A 15,986-nucleotide genomic window follows, 5' to 3' on the forward strand; every position below is an offset into this window, starting at 1 on the left:
GCCAATGTGTTTTTGAAAATCTTCCTTAACGGGTCATGGCAGCAGAAAATATCTTGCTGTTAAACGCATCTGCAATCTGCTGCTCTCCCAGTCCACCTACAAAAATTTTGACCTTTAAAGAAATGATGGAGAAGCTGGTGATTTTTTCTATGGCATTGAAGCTCAGTCTATTTTAGGCTCCAAGGCAATTGCAGCCCTCTTTGCTCCCTATTTCACATCACTTTTAAGTCTTGTCCTGGCCACTACGAACCCTTCAGCACTTCTCCCTGTTCAATCACTTGAGTCAAGATCTGTGATTTGCAGATGACATGTGCGTTTCTTGGCTGATGATTGCTGAAGCAGTTTACAAACCCCAAGGCAGTTAAGGGGAAGGGGGTTGTTGTGGAAGAGCAGATTACAATTGAACTGTAATGCTACCCTAAATTTCTATTTTCATGCAAATGAATAACTGCTTTCTCATTATCTTGATGGAAAGGAAGGTAGTTCAGTATTCCTATTGGTGTGAATTACCATATTCATGTTTTTGATGACTGAACAATGGACTGATTTCGATTGTTTGTCACTCCTACAACAGCATAGTACTTGGGAAACCCAGGTAGGGGGAAGGTGTTATTAAAAATAGTCTCTCTGCGCCAAAAACTCCACACACCAAGATAAAATTGTATGTCCCTTTCACTATAACAACATGTTACAAGGTTGTATCAAACCACATTCAGCTTCCTGAGCTTTAGAACAATGATGACTACATTTTGGATCATCTTTCATTTGAATTATCTACAAAATATGTAAATTACTGAATCTATGAGAAAAGTTATTTTGGTGTGCCTTATTGAAATATTCACTCATTTAAAAAATACCATTTTAATGAAAAATAAGCCTTATTTGATTTTTAAGTAGACACGATGCATGTATAAACATAATGTGATCTGAAATACATGATAATGAAGTTTCCATTAGAAGAATTACTGAGGTCCTGGGTTCAGACGCTGAGAAAAGCCAAATAGCTGTATCAAGCCTCCATTTCTAATCTTCAGAAACAAATTTATTGTGTCTCAATTTTGCTACACACTCTAACATCTGCATATGGGCCCAGATTCCTAATCCTGTCACACTGTGAGGTTGCAGATTAAGAGAATGCATAAGCAATGCCTTTGTCATTATGAATAACTATAGACCGCTAAATCAAGTGTGCACTTTATAATACAGAGACTCCTTATCATAAGCAGGTTTATCACCAAACATTGTTCAAATCCTCAACAAAAACAACAAAAAACAAAACAAAACAGTGATAGTCTCTGATATTTTCTTCATTTATCTACTTTAAAGGAACTTCTCCATAAGTAGACACTACTGTATACCTGTTTCAATAGCAGATATGAAGCAAAGAAAAAAGAACTAACACAAAAAGAACACTTCATGTTTGTCAGACATTGTCTTAGATGCTTAACATACATTATTCCTGTTGATAGAAAGCCAATAAAAGAAGTATTCACTGAGATGTCACATTTCAGCATTCTGTACTGAAATTATCTTACTTTGTTTCTGTGTATTTGCCTTCTTATCCATAACTTTAATAGTTTTCTTAAAGCATTGTATTAGGTATGAGAATGTTTGTGAAGGTGTACCTGAGACCTTTACAAATCCCCAAGTTCATAAAACTTTTTCAAGGGAACAAAGAATAAAATCATGGTATCTAGTTAAAGGACTCACTCCTGCCTCCCAGGGCAGGCAGTTCAGATTCATGCTTCAGCAAAATTACAAATAACTACATGTTATGGGCTTTCAGAGTCATTTAAGGACATTCAAAACTGTGAAGGTTAAATCCACAATTGCCAAAGGCCCATTGTACTACCCATGTCAGCATGGTACTCAGTTGTTATTCTAGGTGACAATCAAAATAGCTTCTATTTAAATTATCTACCACAAGCTTCTATGGGGTTTCAAATTTCTAACTACTCTACATGTTGCTTTGCCCTTTGAGTTCTATTTGCTCAAACTCAGTATAAGGTAAAGCCTAGATGTGATGATGGCTCCCCAGAGAAATTGGAGGAAAATCATCAGAGGCAACAATATAGACAAAGTACTGGAAAAAGTTGAGTTACGTCCCCCTTCAACTTTCCAAAACAGGAAAAAGGTCTAACTTCAGAAAACATGGTTGTGTTTTCTAAAGTGTCTAAATTATGAAATGTAAGTCAGTTGTATTAATTTTGTTACTGGATGAAAAATCACAAATTTTCCACCAAATCACAAATTTTCCTACACAGACAGTAAAAGCAGAGAAAACAATGACCACCTTGGGCTTCCTCTACCATTGATATCATGTCCACCTGGCTTGGGTCACATTTGCTTTCCTATAGGAACCTGTGCATTTATGTCAATCTTGGTTAAATTTAGCATCCCTCAGAGCACTGATTTTTAAAATTCTAAATTATTTCAGTCTATGATTGTGTTCTATTTTTGGTAATAGTGATAATTCAAACATATCAAGATAAAAATATTTCTTCTGGTATGTTTGGAGATTAATTTCTTAGAGACGACCCCTTCAACAGCCTGTCTATATTTCCTTCTGTATGTTCAACTCTCCCCCTGGCCCACTCTCCAACCCCACAACTTCACCTTTTCCTTCCCACGGTTCTGAATTCCTAGGAGAGTCCTTGAAGCAGTTCTAGATGTTTCAGGCCTAAGGAAACCTACAAAGCACAATGCTTCAGGACCATTGACTCTTGGGCCCTCACCAAAGCCTGATAATGTCAGTTGCTATATCCATGCTCAATATCTTTTGTCCTGAAACTCAACAGCATATTCAGAGTAGTAATGCCAAAACAGTACACATTTCCTGTTTATAAGGCTCAAGCTGAAGAGACTCTGATATACTTGCCCCAGTCACTTCATCTGCTCCTATAACTGAAGCAGGACTGAAGCAGGATTGCTGCCTTTCCATGCTTAGTGGGGCAGTGGGCTGAGATGCTCTGGAATGGGATGACTGGAGGCAGAATGGTTTAAGAGCAGAAATGCCCTCTGGGACAGAAATCCCAACATAGGCCCTAAACACAGATCTGATCCTGGCAAGATTCTCTTGGGTGATAGTTAAACCAACACTGCCATTTATTTTTTGTCCATAAGATTTAAAGTAAGCTGCTTCCAGTGGTATTCAAAGTGCTTAGCCAAGTGGCCTGGGCTTTTGGGAACTGGAGGGTTCTCCTCTTCATGTATTTTATGTATATATCACATGATAAAAGTCAGAGTTCAAACTGGTCACTTTTACATGAATGAGTTCATGTGCCTAATTCCTAAATCCCACATGCCCTTCATTTTTTCTCAAGGGTAAACAGCTCAGAGAAGTAAAGAGGCTAACCCTGAGTGCAAAGGAGTTGAAAGATTACAAGTCCCAGGTACCTCGGCTTCCAAGGCCAGAGAAATAAATCTATCAGACAGAGCATCTTTGGTTTTTAAGAAAATAACTATAGCAGGAGAACATGTGATTATCCTCCTCAATAAAAATCTATGCCATATATCATAGCCATATATTAAGATAATGCATTTCACAATCTGTCAGATCTAGAAAATAAATTTTCACAGGTAAAGAAGACTAAAAAATTATTACCTGGTTATATCTTTGGTATGTCTATGTTCCTTTGAACATCAAGCTTGTGAGCATGGACTCATTTGCATTACTAGCATAAATAATTTATCTCTTTTTAAGATGTACATACAGAAAATTAGATCAGAAATGTTCCCAGTTTCAAACTCCATTTTCCTCTGGAAATAACAAACCACAGAAGAATTTACACAAGTTAAATAAATGTAACCAAATACCCTTATACTTCCTGAAACTGTGAATGATCTTGGTGATATTGAGGAAGCAATTACATTCTTAATTGGCATCAAATAATAGGCAATTAGTTTGATGGTAAATATTCATTCTCTTTGTTATCAAATCTATTATTGGTATTAGAAATGTGACATTTAGCCTTGTAGAAGGAACCCAATTTTATTTATTTTTCTAAAGTATTTTAATTGAGGATTAAGGCCTACTTTTTTGTGCAGGTTATAGAGGAGAATTTGGCTGTTTTGTTCAGATGACACCACAGCAAATCCCTAACGTCACCTATCTTTAATGTTAAAGTCTATAAAAATTAGTCTCAGTTGTTCAAGTTCCATTTGAGTGAGATTTTTAAAAAGTAGGTTTAGTGACAAATTTGGTGCAGTATATTAAAGTATTTAGTTATCAACTGCTGCATAAGCAACACCCTAAAACTCAGTCTCTTGAAATCACCATTTACTTTACTATTTCTTATTGCTCGTAGTTTCATAAGTTGATGGGGCTCAGCTGGGTGGTTTTCGCTTGGACTTTGTCATAGGTTTGCAGCGAGGGCTGGAGTTGTCTGAAGAACTGACTGAGTTGGATGTGTTAGACATTCTTCACTCCTGTGTATGAGTTGGGATAGATGGAACCACTGAGCATCTCTCTCTTCCACATGGCTAACTTACTTTTCCTCACAGCCTGAGAGTTTCAGGGCAGTCAGTCTTATATGGAAGCTGGCTTCTCCCAGAGCAAGCATTCGAAGAGAGTAATGCAGAAGTTGTAAGGTGTCTTTTGACCCAGCCTTGGAGTCCATGCAGCAACACTTCAGCTGCATCCTACTGGTAAAAGAAGCCATATGCTAGCCCAAATTCAACTGGGCGGAGCAACAAGCTTCAACTGCCCATGGAGGAATGGCATGTACCATTAGAGAGGGGAGAAATTGTTGGTGGTCATCTTGAAGACAAACTACCATAAAGATGGTAAATAATGTAAAACCTAATGTATCTATCAGCTTACTTCATTTCTCCATGTAGAACATGTGAATACAGAAACATACAGATATATTTGTCAAAGCCAAACTTGGGGAAACTTCTATAGTCTGCAAGTTCCCACAGAGGACAGGACATTTTAATTCTTCTGTCCATGAAGGAAAAATAAGGAGAGGGTTTTCAGGCTCTCAGCACAAACACATTCAGTCCTTCCCTCGCGAAGACGAGTGACTTACCTGAAGAACGCATTTGGAAGACACATCCAAGCTAGTGAAACTCGGCCTCTTGGTTTTTCTTTCAGGTTAGACTCTGCCCAGGATGCACAAGTTCATTCTCCCCTTTGAAGGCAGCCTGCAGTCCTGCTCAGCCACGGGCTGAAGGACAAGTCTGTTTCATCCAGACCTTGGGTGTTGGGAAGTCCTTTGGGTCTCTGTCTCTATGTCATGTTCTTTAGCTCAAAGACCAGCTGACTCTGATTTCTCATTTGTTTTTTTGTTCACATCTTGGGGGTTATCTGTAGTCCTCAGCTCCAAGAAGTGTGGGATTCTCAAATATTCATCCTTCTTGAAACACTTTCTGAAGACAAAATTTTGGTTGAAGAGTACTCTTTTTCTTCCTGCTACCATATAGAGGTTGTTTATTTTATGTCAGGCACTGTTCAGTATTTTATCTTTCTTAGCTGGTTTAGTTTTAACAGGAACTCTGTGTCATAGGTATCGTTTCCCCACTTTTCAGGTTCGAATCCCAAGGCCCTGTGTCACAGGGGCCATGTGGTTTGGAGCGCAGGTGGTCGACCTCTAAAACTTCTGCTCTTGATGACTATGTTACTTTACATCATAAATCAGTTCCATGTGCGCTTTTATTCATGTACACTTCGAAAACTGATGTTCTCATGTGATATTTTTGTTTCAGAAAGGTTTTTTGTAAGCCCTGGCTGGTGTAGCTCAGTGGATTGAGCATGGGCTGTGAACCTAAGAGTCACCAGTTCGATTCCCAGTCAGGGCACATGCCTGGGTTGCAGGCCTCATGAGAAGCAACCACACACTGAAGTTTCTCTCCCTTTCTCCCTCTCTTCCTCTCTCTCTCTATAAAAATAAATAAATAAAAATTTTAAAAAGGAAAGGTTTTTTGTAGCAAATAGTGATAATAATAATAAAACCATGATGAGCACCTACCATGTGTCAGGCACTGCTGCACCACTTTCCAAGGGTGAACTCATTTAATCTTCATGACAGTCCTGTGAGTTAGGCACTATGATTTTGTTTTCACAAGTAAGGCAGCTGGGCCCTGCTGGTTCAAGGCTGTACTGTAGGGTGCAGAGTAGAATGGTTTTGGGGACACTGAAAATTTTCTCGTACCACAGAGTTCTCTCTACTTGTTTGTTGATATTTGATATTCCATCATCAGAAAACACAGCATTGAAAGAAAGCTTCATATTTATATAGACACTGAGAGGAGGAGCATGGACTTAACACTTCTCTGCAGGTGTCAGGAATGCAGTCTCAAGAGCAGGTTCTGATGGGTGGTAGGCAAGGTCTTTGTAGGGAGGAGATACCCAGAGAAAGGAGCCGTCACAAAGAGAGGGGAGAAAGTAAGACATGAAAGAGGAGATGCTGATTTCCCTCCATTCCAAATCTGTCCAGGGAAGGCCCTTTTCTTATTATATTCTTACCCAGTAACTCACCCTTTCCCTAGACTTCTTAGAAGCAGGACCTATTGAGAAAGTAGCCTATCTGAAAATGTATTTCCTGCTGTTTTTCTCCTTCCAGAACTGGCTGAAGCTTAGTTTTTGGTACTGTAGGGACCTAGCTTCTTCTTGCCTTCTTCCAGTGTGGTCTATTTAATCTCCTGTCGTGTGGGAAATTATGTTCAAAATCTCCGTGATCCTCTGTCCATAGTAAGTTATGCATGTAGTGACAAGTACATGCCACAAGGTCTTGAGATTATATTTGCAATGTGTTGCTGCCGACTGTTGATCAAGATAGGCTGGAAGAAAAACATTATTTTCAGGTGTGAAAAACCGTTACCTTTATCAAATAATTTTTCTTGCATTTCCCCCAAGACGTTGTAGCCTATTTAAACTTGGGAGGTTAAGTCTGTAGCATTCATTATGACTGAAAATTTAGTTCACACAATCACGATGCTCTCTTTATTAGGTGTTACCATTAAACAATATTAAAATAAACACAATGTGGCTGGTCTCTCATAAGCTACATGGCATGTTTACTTCTTTGCCTGGTCTCTTAATTGCATTTATTCATCTTCCTGACTTCCAGTGCCAGGCATGGCCACCCACAATATTTGCTATTTGGGTGTGTGTGGTTTGCATTTCAGATTGTCCAATGACTGTCCTTGATGGGAGGGCTTCTTACTTCAACTGTTTGAGGTGTGTTGTGGTTTGAATAGCTGGCTGACAATTCGCCACAATTCTAGGTTTTGTCTTTGTAAATGGAGGATGGTGGCTCTTTAAAAAACTCACTTAATAAAAAATCCCATGACAGTGGATGTGTGAGACCACACAAATACCAAAGCATACCTCTCAGCCTTTGTAAATTGTGCAGAGGGTCATGAAAATGATTGGAAGCAACCTATCCAAAACAAAGAAGCCAATCGTGGGAAGAAAGACCTTTGCCATGCCATTTAAAAACATTGAAAAAGGTAACCTTCCTTCCTCACTCATGTTCAAGAAATTGGGCAGACTGAGTCATCCAGACCCAGTTTCAGGGAAATGGCAAACAATGAGAGAGGCACACTTGGTATCTTTAAGAATTTTTTTTGAAAAATATAAAAGCAATATCATGGACAAATTTGATGTAAAAAATTATAGATAATCCCATCACCTTAACAGTGATTTTGGCACAAATTCATCTCTACCTAGATCTATGATTTCTTCCATAGATACAGTCACAAAACGTAGTCTATACTCTAAGCTTTTATCTTTTAATGCTATAGGGGACACTTTGTTCCATGTTTTTACATGGCCATCTGTATGCAAATTTGTTTAATAGTTTCATATTATTGCTTTTGCAGGAAGAAACACATACATGTGCCTTGCTTGTTTTTGCTGTTGAATAATACCCTCAGAATGAATGTTCACAGGTGAGCTTATTGCTTCAAAAAGGTATGAACATTTTAGTGGTCCTTAATAACTTGCTGTATTGCTTTCCAAAGAGGTTGCCACTTCAACAGTATGAGAGTAGTAATTTAATTTCAATCTAACAGTGCTGCCACCATTGTTATTATTATATTTTCCATTGTAAGGGAAACCTTTAAAGGTTTAAACCAAACTAGATTGTCTTTCAGGAGCTGCTGCTGAATCAACACTGTGGCATTTTTGTTCTTGGGTGGAAATGAGCTTAGGAGGAAGAACCAGCTGCAAAGACCACTAGACAATTTGTGCTCACTGGATCCACTGGGTGAGAGGCTTTTCAGAGTGGCTTATGACATTTTCTGGCAAGGGAAAAACCATACAAGTGCTACTTCAGGCCTCAGGCCGGGAAGACAGGTACAGCCTTGTCTGTGTCAAGGAAGAACATGGGTAGCAGGAGACCTAAGAGTGAATGAAAATTGAATTATCTTTACTTCTAGGACTTGTCTATTGAGAAACAGCAGCGCTGGCAACCATTTACTACCAACAAGAGGCAGTTCCAAGAGAAAAATATAAAATATGCTCTGCTCAACCCCACGAAACTCAGAGTGTCTCACAATGGCCAATTTATTATTTTTACCCTGTCCAGTGACACGGAAGGATGCATCAGGGAGCTGCTAGCTTCTGTGATGAATAACTAAGTCGGGCTGCAACATGTGAAATAATTCAGCTGACCAGGATTTATAACACTAGCTGGATTTTTTGCTTTCTTTGGGGTTCATGAAGCATGGTGTTGCAAGATACCACAGGAGTCCCGTGATGAAGTTACATACCTATTTCTCTTCCTTAGTTTTATTTTTTTGGTATTTTCATATTATTTTATTGCCTAGTTCAGATGTCTTTCTAAGCAGGGTCCAGTCTCCTAGGGGACTCGTCTCTTCTGACTTTGAAAATTAGAACCACTGGAAGATCAGACTCCTAAATACTGTGTTTTTATACTTCCTTCTTCACATACATAGTCCCAGATGGGTTTGACTGCCTGGTGCTGTGTGGACTGTGTTGGGCTGCAATTTATTTTGCCCAATTATTTATGTGTACTTGCCCAAATGAGAGGGGTGGCAATCTAGCAGCAGGATTACAATTCAACACAGCTCATCGCCCAGGTCACATGTCAGGTTGTAGGATGGCTGGCTAGATTTGCAAAAGGGGCTTCCATCTGCCGCTGTTGGATAACATGGCTTTCAGGGCCATGTGGCAGGACACTTTTCCTTCCAGGTGAACTCCAGGCACAATTGCATGGCACTGAGGACGGTGCGAATCTTTGTGTGCCAGGTGCCTCAGAGGACCAGGACACTGGGCGATGGCATATCCTAATCTTTCTGCACTGCAGAGGTGTTATAACTGGAAGGGGCCTCAGAAGATCACCTGGTCAATTCCCACCTTCTTATCCTCATTAAAAAACAACAACAAACTAATGATTCCCAATATCCTGTCTTTGTGTTGTCATTCTTGCACTGTGTTAAAAGCCATTTTTTCCTGTTACTCTATGGCCCTTCCAATTCCTGTTTGAACTTGGAAATTTGAACGAGATCCTTCCAGCAATTAGAAAAGAAGAAAAACACTTGCAAAAGTGGAATCTGGAGGGTATGCATGTGTGTGTGTGTATATGTATATATTTTTTCTGTTGACAAACCCTCTTTGACTTCTTAACATCACTGAATCAAGTCCCAATGCCTTGAGAGGTTACTGCTTAACCACAGGTTAAATGTTTTAGTATTCACTGATTGGGAGAAGGTAGCATGAGCAACTAATGCAAGATCCTCGAATGCTGAGGGTTTTAGTGGTTCCAAAAAATGTAAATGCGTTCTTAATTATCTCAAGTCAATGCATGCCCAAGTAGTTCTTTTACAAGAAAAACACAGCTTACTGATAATGAGCACAGAAATTACTAAGATTGATGGAGCAAATCTCTTAAACCTCTTTTCTGATTTTTTCCTTTTCCAAATTTTGATGTGACTTTGGTAATTTGCATGTGTATCCATTTACAGGTTTAATAGACAAAAGTAGAGCATCACTAGGGATTTACGGGTTGGAATTTTAGTGGTTTTTATCCTGGGGACCGGCTCTCAAGTTTATTATTATTATCATCACGACTTACTGTTTTAGATTCATGAAGTTTATGGGGTCTTAAGAAACCCTGGTTATACCAATAGTTGCAGAGTAATTTTATTGTTAAGTGTACATTCTATCTGTTACCTCATTCTATGGCCACAGCATCCCCGTGGGGCTGGTATGTTATTGCCATTTTTCAATGGGAAAACAGAAATACCGCAGGACAAACAACTTATCTTTGGCTGTTCAATGGTCCTCGGTCCATGGCCTTCAGCCCTGAGCTCTCTCTTTCACAATGCCACCCTTATTTTTTCAGTGCAGTAATGGAAGGGATTTGAAAGCTGCATTCTCAGGCTATCAGAAAGTGGTTCAGCAGAGGTGTTTCTTTGCCATTCTCATTCTTTAATGTCACCTGACACCAAAACCTCATTATGGAAACATCGAATGTGGATTTGACTAATCTGCTGACAACATCCAGCTGAGTGTCAGAAAATACTCAAGCTGATTCCTCTGATAGGGAGCACTTGGTGATGGCAAATGGGGCCTCAGCGAAAGTCCCTTCCAGCCCCCAAGCTCTGGGGCAAGGCTGGCCAATGATCCTCACTGACACTGGGGATGTGAGTAGAATTAAGAGCATTATCTGTGAGGCCTGGGATGAGAAGACGCACCAAGTGCTGAAGGGCAGTGTTCCTGGCCATGGGCAATGCAGTCTGTTCTTGAAGGTTTAAGGCCCAAACCCTGCTGCAGTCATGTTGACCCCAATTGGCTGCAACTTCAGCAGAAGGGAGAAATAGTCACCCATGTGCTTCTTGGCCAGCTTCAGCAGGGTTGTCTGCTGAGCTTCCTGACACAAGCCGTTGTGCAAAATGCCATCCCCAGACTTTGCCTGGAGTTCAGAGCAAAATCAGGAAGACTGAAACCTAGGGCAGTCCTTCATGACTGACAGCTGGAGAGGAGGCCCAGGAGAGAACCATCTTTGTGTTGGGCCCCTCTGCCATCCTCTCTCTCACAGCACATTTTACTCGGGTCTTATTACTTGCCCTTTTTCTCCTCTCCAGCTGCCACAAGCAAAACATGTGTTTCCTCCCACTTTCCCCTGAGTGACACACCAGCTCCAGTGCAGAGTGTGGACTCCTGGGCTGGCCTCAGAAGCGTGAGACCTATGCAGTCACAGAGGGCCCTGAGCTCAGAAGGGCCTGCCTTTGGCTCAGCGCTCTGCTGTCTCATCTTGAAATTCTTAATAACTTTTGGACAAGAGGCCTCGCATTTCCATTTTGCACTTGGATCCACAGATTATGTAGCCTGTCCTGCCAATATCACTGGGTTTCTCGGCATTCAAGTTGGGACAGTGGGGAGGAAGCTTAGAGGCCATTGTTTGCTTTGATCCTCAAAATTTACAAAGAAGGACATGCAGGGGTGCTTGTCCTGAAGTAACCCAGGAAGCTGTAGGCAGGCAGAAGTGGGGGCCAGCTCTCTTCATGGCTAGCTGGGTGCTCCTTCCTTTATGCTACGATCTGAAAACTGAGCACGGAAACAAGGTCTGCCTCACAGCTGGGCACAGCAGCTGTAGTGCCTCTCTCATATGCCTTTGCTCTTCCTTTGCTTTATCTCTAAGGATAGGAGGGAAGAGTGATGCCAACCCTTTTCCCTACCAGTGTTTTGCATTGTCTATGTGAGCACCCCTCCAAAGCTTGGTCTGCTAATGGAGACTTTGGCCTAAGTGTTTCAAGCCTGGCATTAAAACAAAATTTTGTCTCAATCAAAGGAAAGGAATGTCATAAAGAGATTATTATTCAGTACCAATAATTAAATTAGTGATGCTTGTGAATGACTTATGCTCACACCTGCACAACTATGCACATGAGAATAATTGAGTTTTCTGAGAATATTATTCTCATTCACCAGGACTGTGTTATGCTTTCTGGTGTGGGGACTGTGGCTAATACTGAGTGTGCCCTAGGGAGAGTGTCCCGAATGTCATGTCATCTGTCATGTGAAGAAGGGTGGTTGAGAACTAAGGGTATATCAGGCATTTACTCCTCCAGAGTCTCCAAGATTTACATTAAGCCAGATCAGAAAAAACCCCCACCAATTTGGGGTGTATCACTCCAAGCCCTAAAGTTGAAGCTTATGTAGAATTATAATTTCACAGTTTGTCCAGATTACTTACTGAGAGCTGAGTCAAGATACCTATTGCACCAGAAAAACGTGTTTGCACTTTGGGTAACATTGCTATCAAAGACCTTGTACATTATGCCATGCAAGGACCTTTATATTAGGGTTCTTGTGGCAAAGTGCTCCCAAAGTTGGGAAGTGTGTGGAGTTTGTTTCTCCTGGTGACATGATAGACAGTTGGGAACAGCTTAACCTCTTGCCTTTTCTTCCTTGATGGGTTTGGTCGCTAAGAAGCGAGGATGCTCAGAACTAGGTTTTCTTGTTTTCAACTTCTCACTCCTCTATTTATAATTTAATAAATGTTTTCCTTTAATTTTCTGTCTTTTAATAAATGCAAAAGATATAGAGATATGCAAAGAAGAGTACAAACAGCCATATTCCTAGTTCTCACAATTAACATCCACTAACATTTTACTGTTTTTGGCCACTATTTTTAAAGAGATAAAGCATCACCACTTAACTGCTGTCCCGCCTCCCCGGTCCCACTCTCCTTCAGTGTCCCCAGAGCCAAGCACTAAGATGAATTTTGGAGTCCATCTTCTATACTTTGATGTACAAGCATGAACATTTATAAAAAAGTACTTTTGTGTCATTTAGACTTTATGTAAATGGTATATCATACATAAAGCTATGCCTTATTATTTTTTTGAGATCCTCTCATGTTGATGCATATAGATATAGCTCATTTCTTTCATATGCTATATATCCATAATATATCATAGAAATATACCATATTTTATTTATCTCTCTAATAAGGTACATTTAGGTTATTTCTATTTTAAAATATATTTTATTGCTTATGCTATTATAGTTCTCCCATTTCTCCCCTTCATTCCCCATCCACCTTGCACACCCCCTCCCACCTACATCCCCCCACTTTAGTTCATGTCCATGTGTCATAAAGCTTGGACATAAAGCCATGTGTCATGTCCATGTGTCATGTTTTCTTTAGCTTCTACATTTCCCATACTATTCTTGCCCTCTGTCTATTTTCTACCTACCATCTATGCTACATATTCTCTGTACCTTTTTCCCCTTTCTTCTTCTCCCACTCCCCTGTTGCTAACCCTCCATGTGATCTCCATTTCTGTGGTTCTGTTCCTATTCTAGTTGTTTGCTTAGTCTGCTTTTGTTTTAGGTGTGGTTAATAACTGTGAGTTTGCTGTCTTTTTAATGTTCATATCTTGTATCCTCTTTTTCTTAGATAAGTCCCTTTAACATTTCATAAAATAAGGGTTTGGTGATGATGAACTCCTTTAACTTGACCTTATCTGAGGAGCACTTTATCTGCCTCTTCATTCTAAAGGAAAGCTTTGCTGGATAGAGCAATCTTGGATGTAGGCCCTTGCCTTTCATGACTTGGAATACTTCTTTCCAGCCCCTTCTTGCCTGTAAGGTCTCTTTTGAGAAGTCAGCTGACATTCTGATGGGAACTCCTTTGTAGGTGACTGTCCCCTTATCTCTTGCTGCTTCTAGGATTTTCTCCTTCATTTGAACCTTGGCTAATGTAATGATGATGTGCTCCTCCTTGGGTCCAACTTCTTTGGGACTCTCTGAGCTTCCCGGACTTCCAGGAAGTCTATTTCCTTTGCCAGATTGGGGAAGTTCTCCTTTATTATTTGTTCAAATAAGTTTTCCACTTGTTGCTCTTTCTCTTCCCCTTCTGGTACCCCTATAATTCAAATGTTGGAACAGTTAAAGATGTCGTGGAGGTTCCTAAGCCTCTTCTCATTTTTTTGAATTCTTGTTTCTTCATTCTTTTCTGTTTAGTTGTTTCTTTCTTCCTTCTGGTCCACTCCATTGATTTGAGTCTCAGTTTTCTTCCCATCACTGTTTTGTTCCCTGTACATTTTTCTTCATTTCACTTAGTGTAGTTTTCATTTTTTCGTCTAATTTGTGACCCAAATCAGCCAATTCTGTGAGCATCCTGATCACCAGTGCTTTGGACTGTGCATCTGATACGTTGGCTATCTCTTGGTCACTTAAAAGTATTTGCTCTGGGACTTTGATCTGTTCTTATGTTTGGGCCTTTTTTTTTTTTTTTTTTTTTTTTGGTCTGGTAGCATCTGTTATGTGTGAGGGGTGGAGGTGTAGGTAACCTTGGGTGTTCACCAGGGCAAGGCAACCCAGTGGCTTGGATGTGACGCTGTATGTTGGGGCATGGTCAGAAAGGGAATGATGGTGCTTGCTCCCCTCTCTGTTGGATTTTGGTTCCCTCTGCCACTTCCCACAAGCAAGTTGGGCCTTTCTGGTGCTAATTCCCGGGTCAGTGGGCTTGTGTACATTCTAGGACCCTGTGGGTCTCTCCAATGAACTCTCCTGTGAGGCTGGGAGTCTCTCCCAGCACCTCAACCCTCACAAGTATTTTCAATCAGTGTTTTTAGGCTTTATTTCCTGGCGCTGGGGCCCTGGGTTGTGCGGTCTGTCTCATTCCCTGTTTTTGCCTACTTTATCTGCACGTGAACGTGTGACCTCGGTCAGCCAGCCGCCTTGTGCTCCTCACTGGGTCTGCTCATTGCCACTCCATGCCTGGGGTCTGCTGGTCGCCACCTGCACACCTGGGTCACCATCCACTGTTTTTGCCTGCCAGGACCCTTTCCACTGGCTGCTGACTCTGCCCTTTTTACAGGTCTGGATGAGTAGTTGTTGGGCTTCCATATAGTTCAATTTTCTGTCAGTTTTGGGGGTTTTTTGTTTCTAAATTTTTGTTGTCCTTAATTTTTGTTGTGTGAGCATAGTGTGTCTACCTATGCTTCCTTATATCTTCGCTGGAAGTCCCATTTAGGTTATTTATTTTTTCCCCTTTCCAAGCAATGGTACTATGAACATTTTTTACATGTTCTTTTTTTGCCCATATGCAAGAATTTCCCCAGGGTGAAACACAGTCCTTTGTACCATAGGAATTTCTCTGGAGCACAGAGCCTCTAGCAAAGGAGTTTCTGAGTTACTGCCATTCTTTTCTACATGTGTCTTTTATTCCATGTTAATAGATTTTACCTCTCTGGTATCTCTGAATTTTTTATAAGCCTCTTCACATCCATTTTAGAATTAAGTTTGTCAAAATGAAAAGAATTAGATAGGTTTTTAAAGCTTTTAAAGATCTGTGAAATATACGTGGCATGAAGAATTAAAATGAAGGTGTCCATCACTGTCTGCTTTTTTTAGGGTCAGTGTGCAGTTGCTCTAGAGAGAGAAAATGCTTCATTCTTGGCCAAAGCTTATTATCTGGAAGGAAGACCAAAAGGAAAAAACAAAATCAGTTCCAAACAGAAACTTTACCTTTAAAATTTCAAAAGAGACAGAAGTTATCAAGAGCATTGTGGCCAGCAGCTCTTTTCTTTTTCTTCAGATTATTTTATCTGGATTTTCTCGAACATGGTGGAAAGGCTGTGAGGCTGTCAATAGGAGTGCCGTTTATTGAACACTGGACCAGCGAGCTGGCATACCCTCTCTCTTCCAGTCCCTTCCTCACCAAAAGCACTTCTGGCTCCTTCCTGTCTCCACTTGTCCTCCCCTCTTCCAGGATGTGAAAGAGCATTCCCATAGCCTCACCCCCCTCCAACAGCCAGAACAAGGGCTTGACTAGGACTTCGATTACATGAATGAGAAGATTCCAACTCATCTGGATTAAACCATAAGGTATTTCACAGAAGTTTCAAGGCAGGGACATCCCAGAGTTGCTTATTCAGTGGCCCAGTGGCATCGGCAACACCCATGTTCTTTCTAACTTTTTGTTCTGCCATTTTCTGTGTGTTTCCTTTTATACTTCAGACTACATCCCCTTGTGACTGGAAGATGCCCAGGACCTCCAGTCATC

This window comes from Artibeus jamaicensis, unplaced genomic scaffold (assembly GCF_021234435.1).
Source record: "Artibeus jamaicensis isolate MK-2021 breed Jamaican fruit bat unplaced genomic scaffold, CSHL_Jam_final scaffold_1019, whole genome shotgun sequence".
Taxonomy (NCBI): domain Eukaryota; kingdom Metazoa; phylum Chordata; class Mammalia; order Chiroptera; family Phyllostomidae; genus Artibeus; species Artibeus jamaicensis.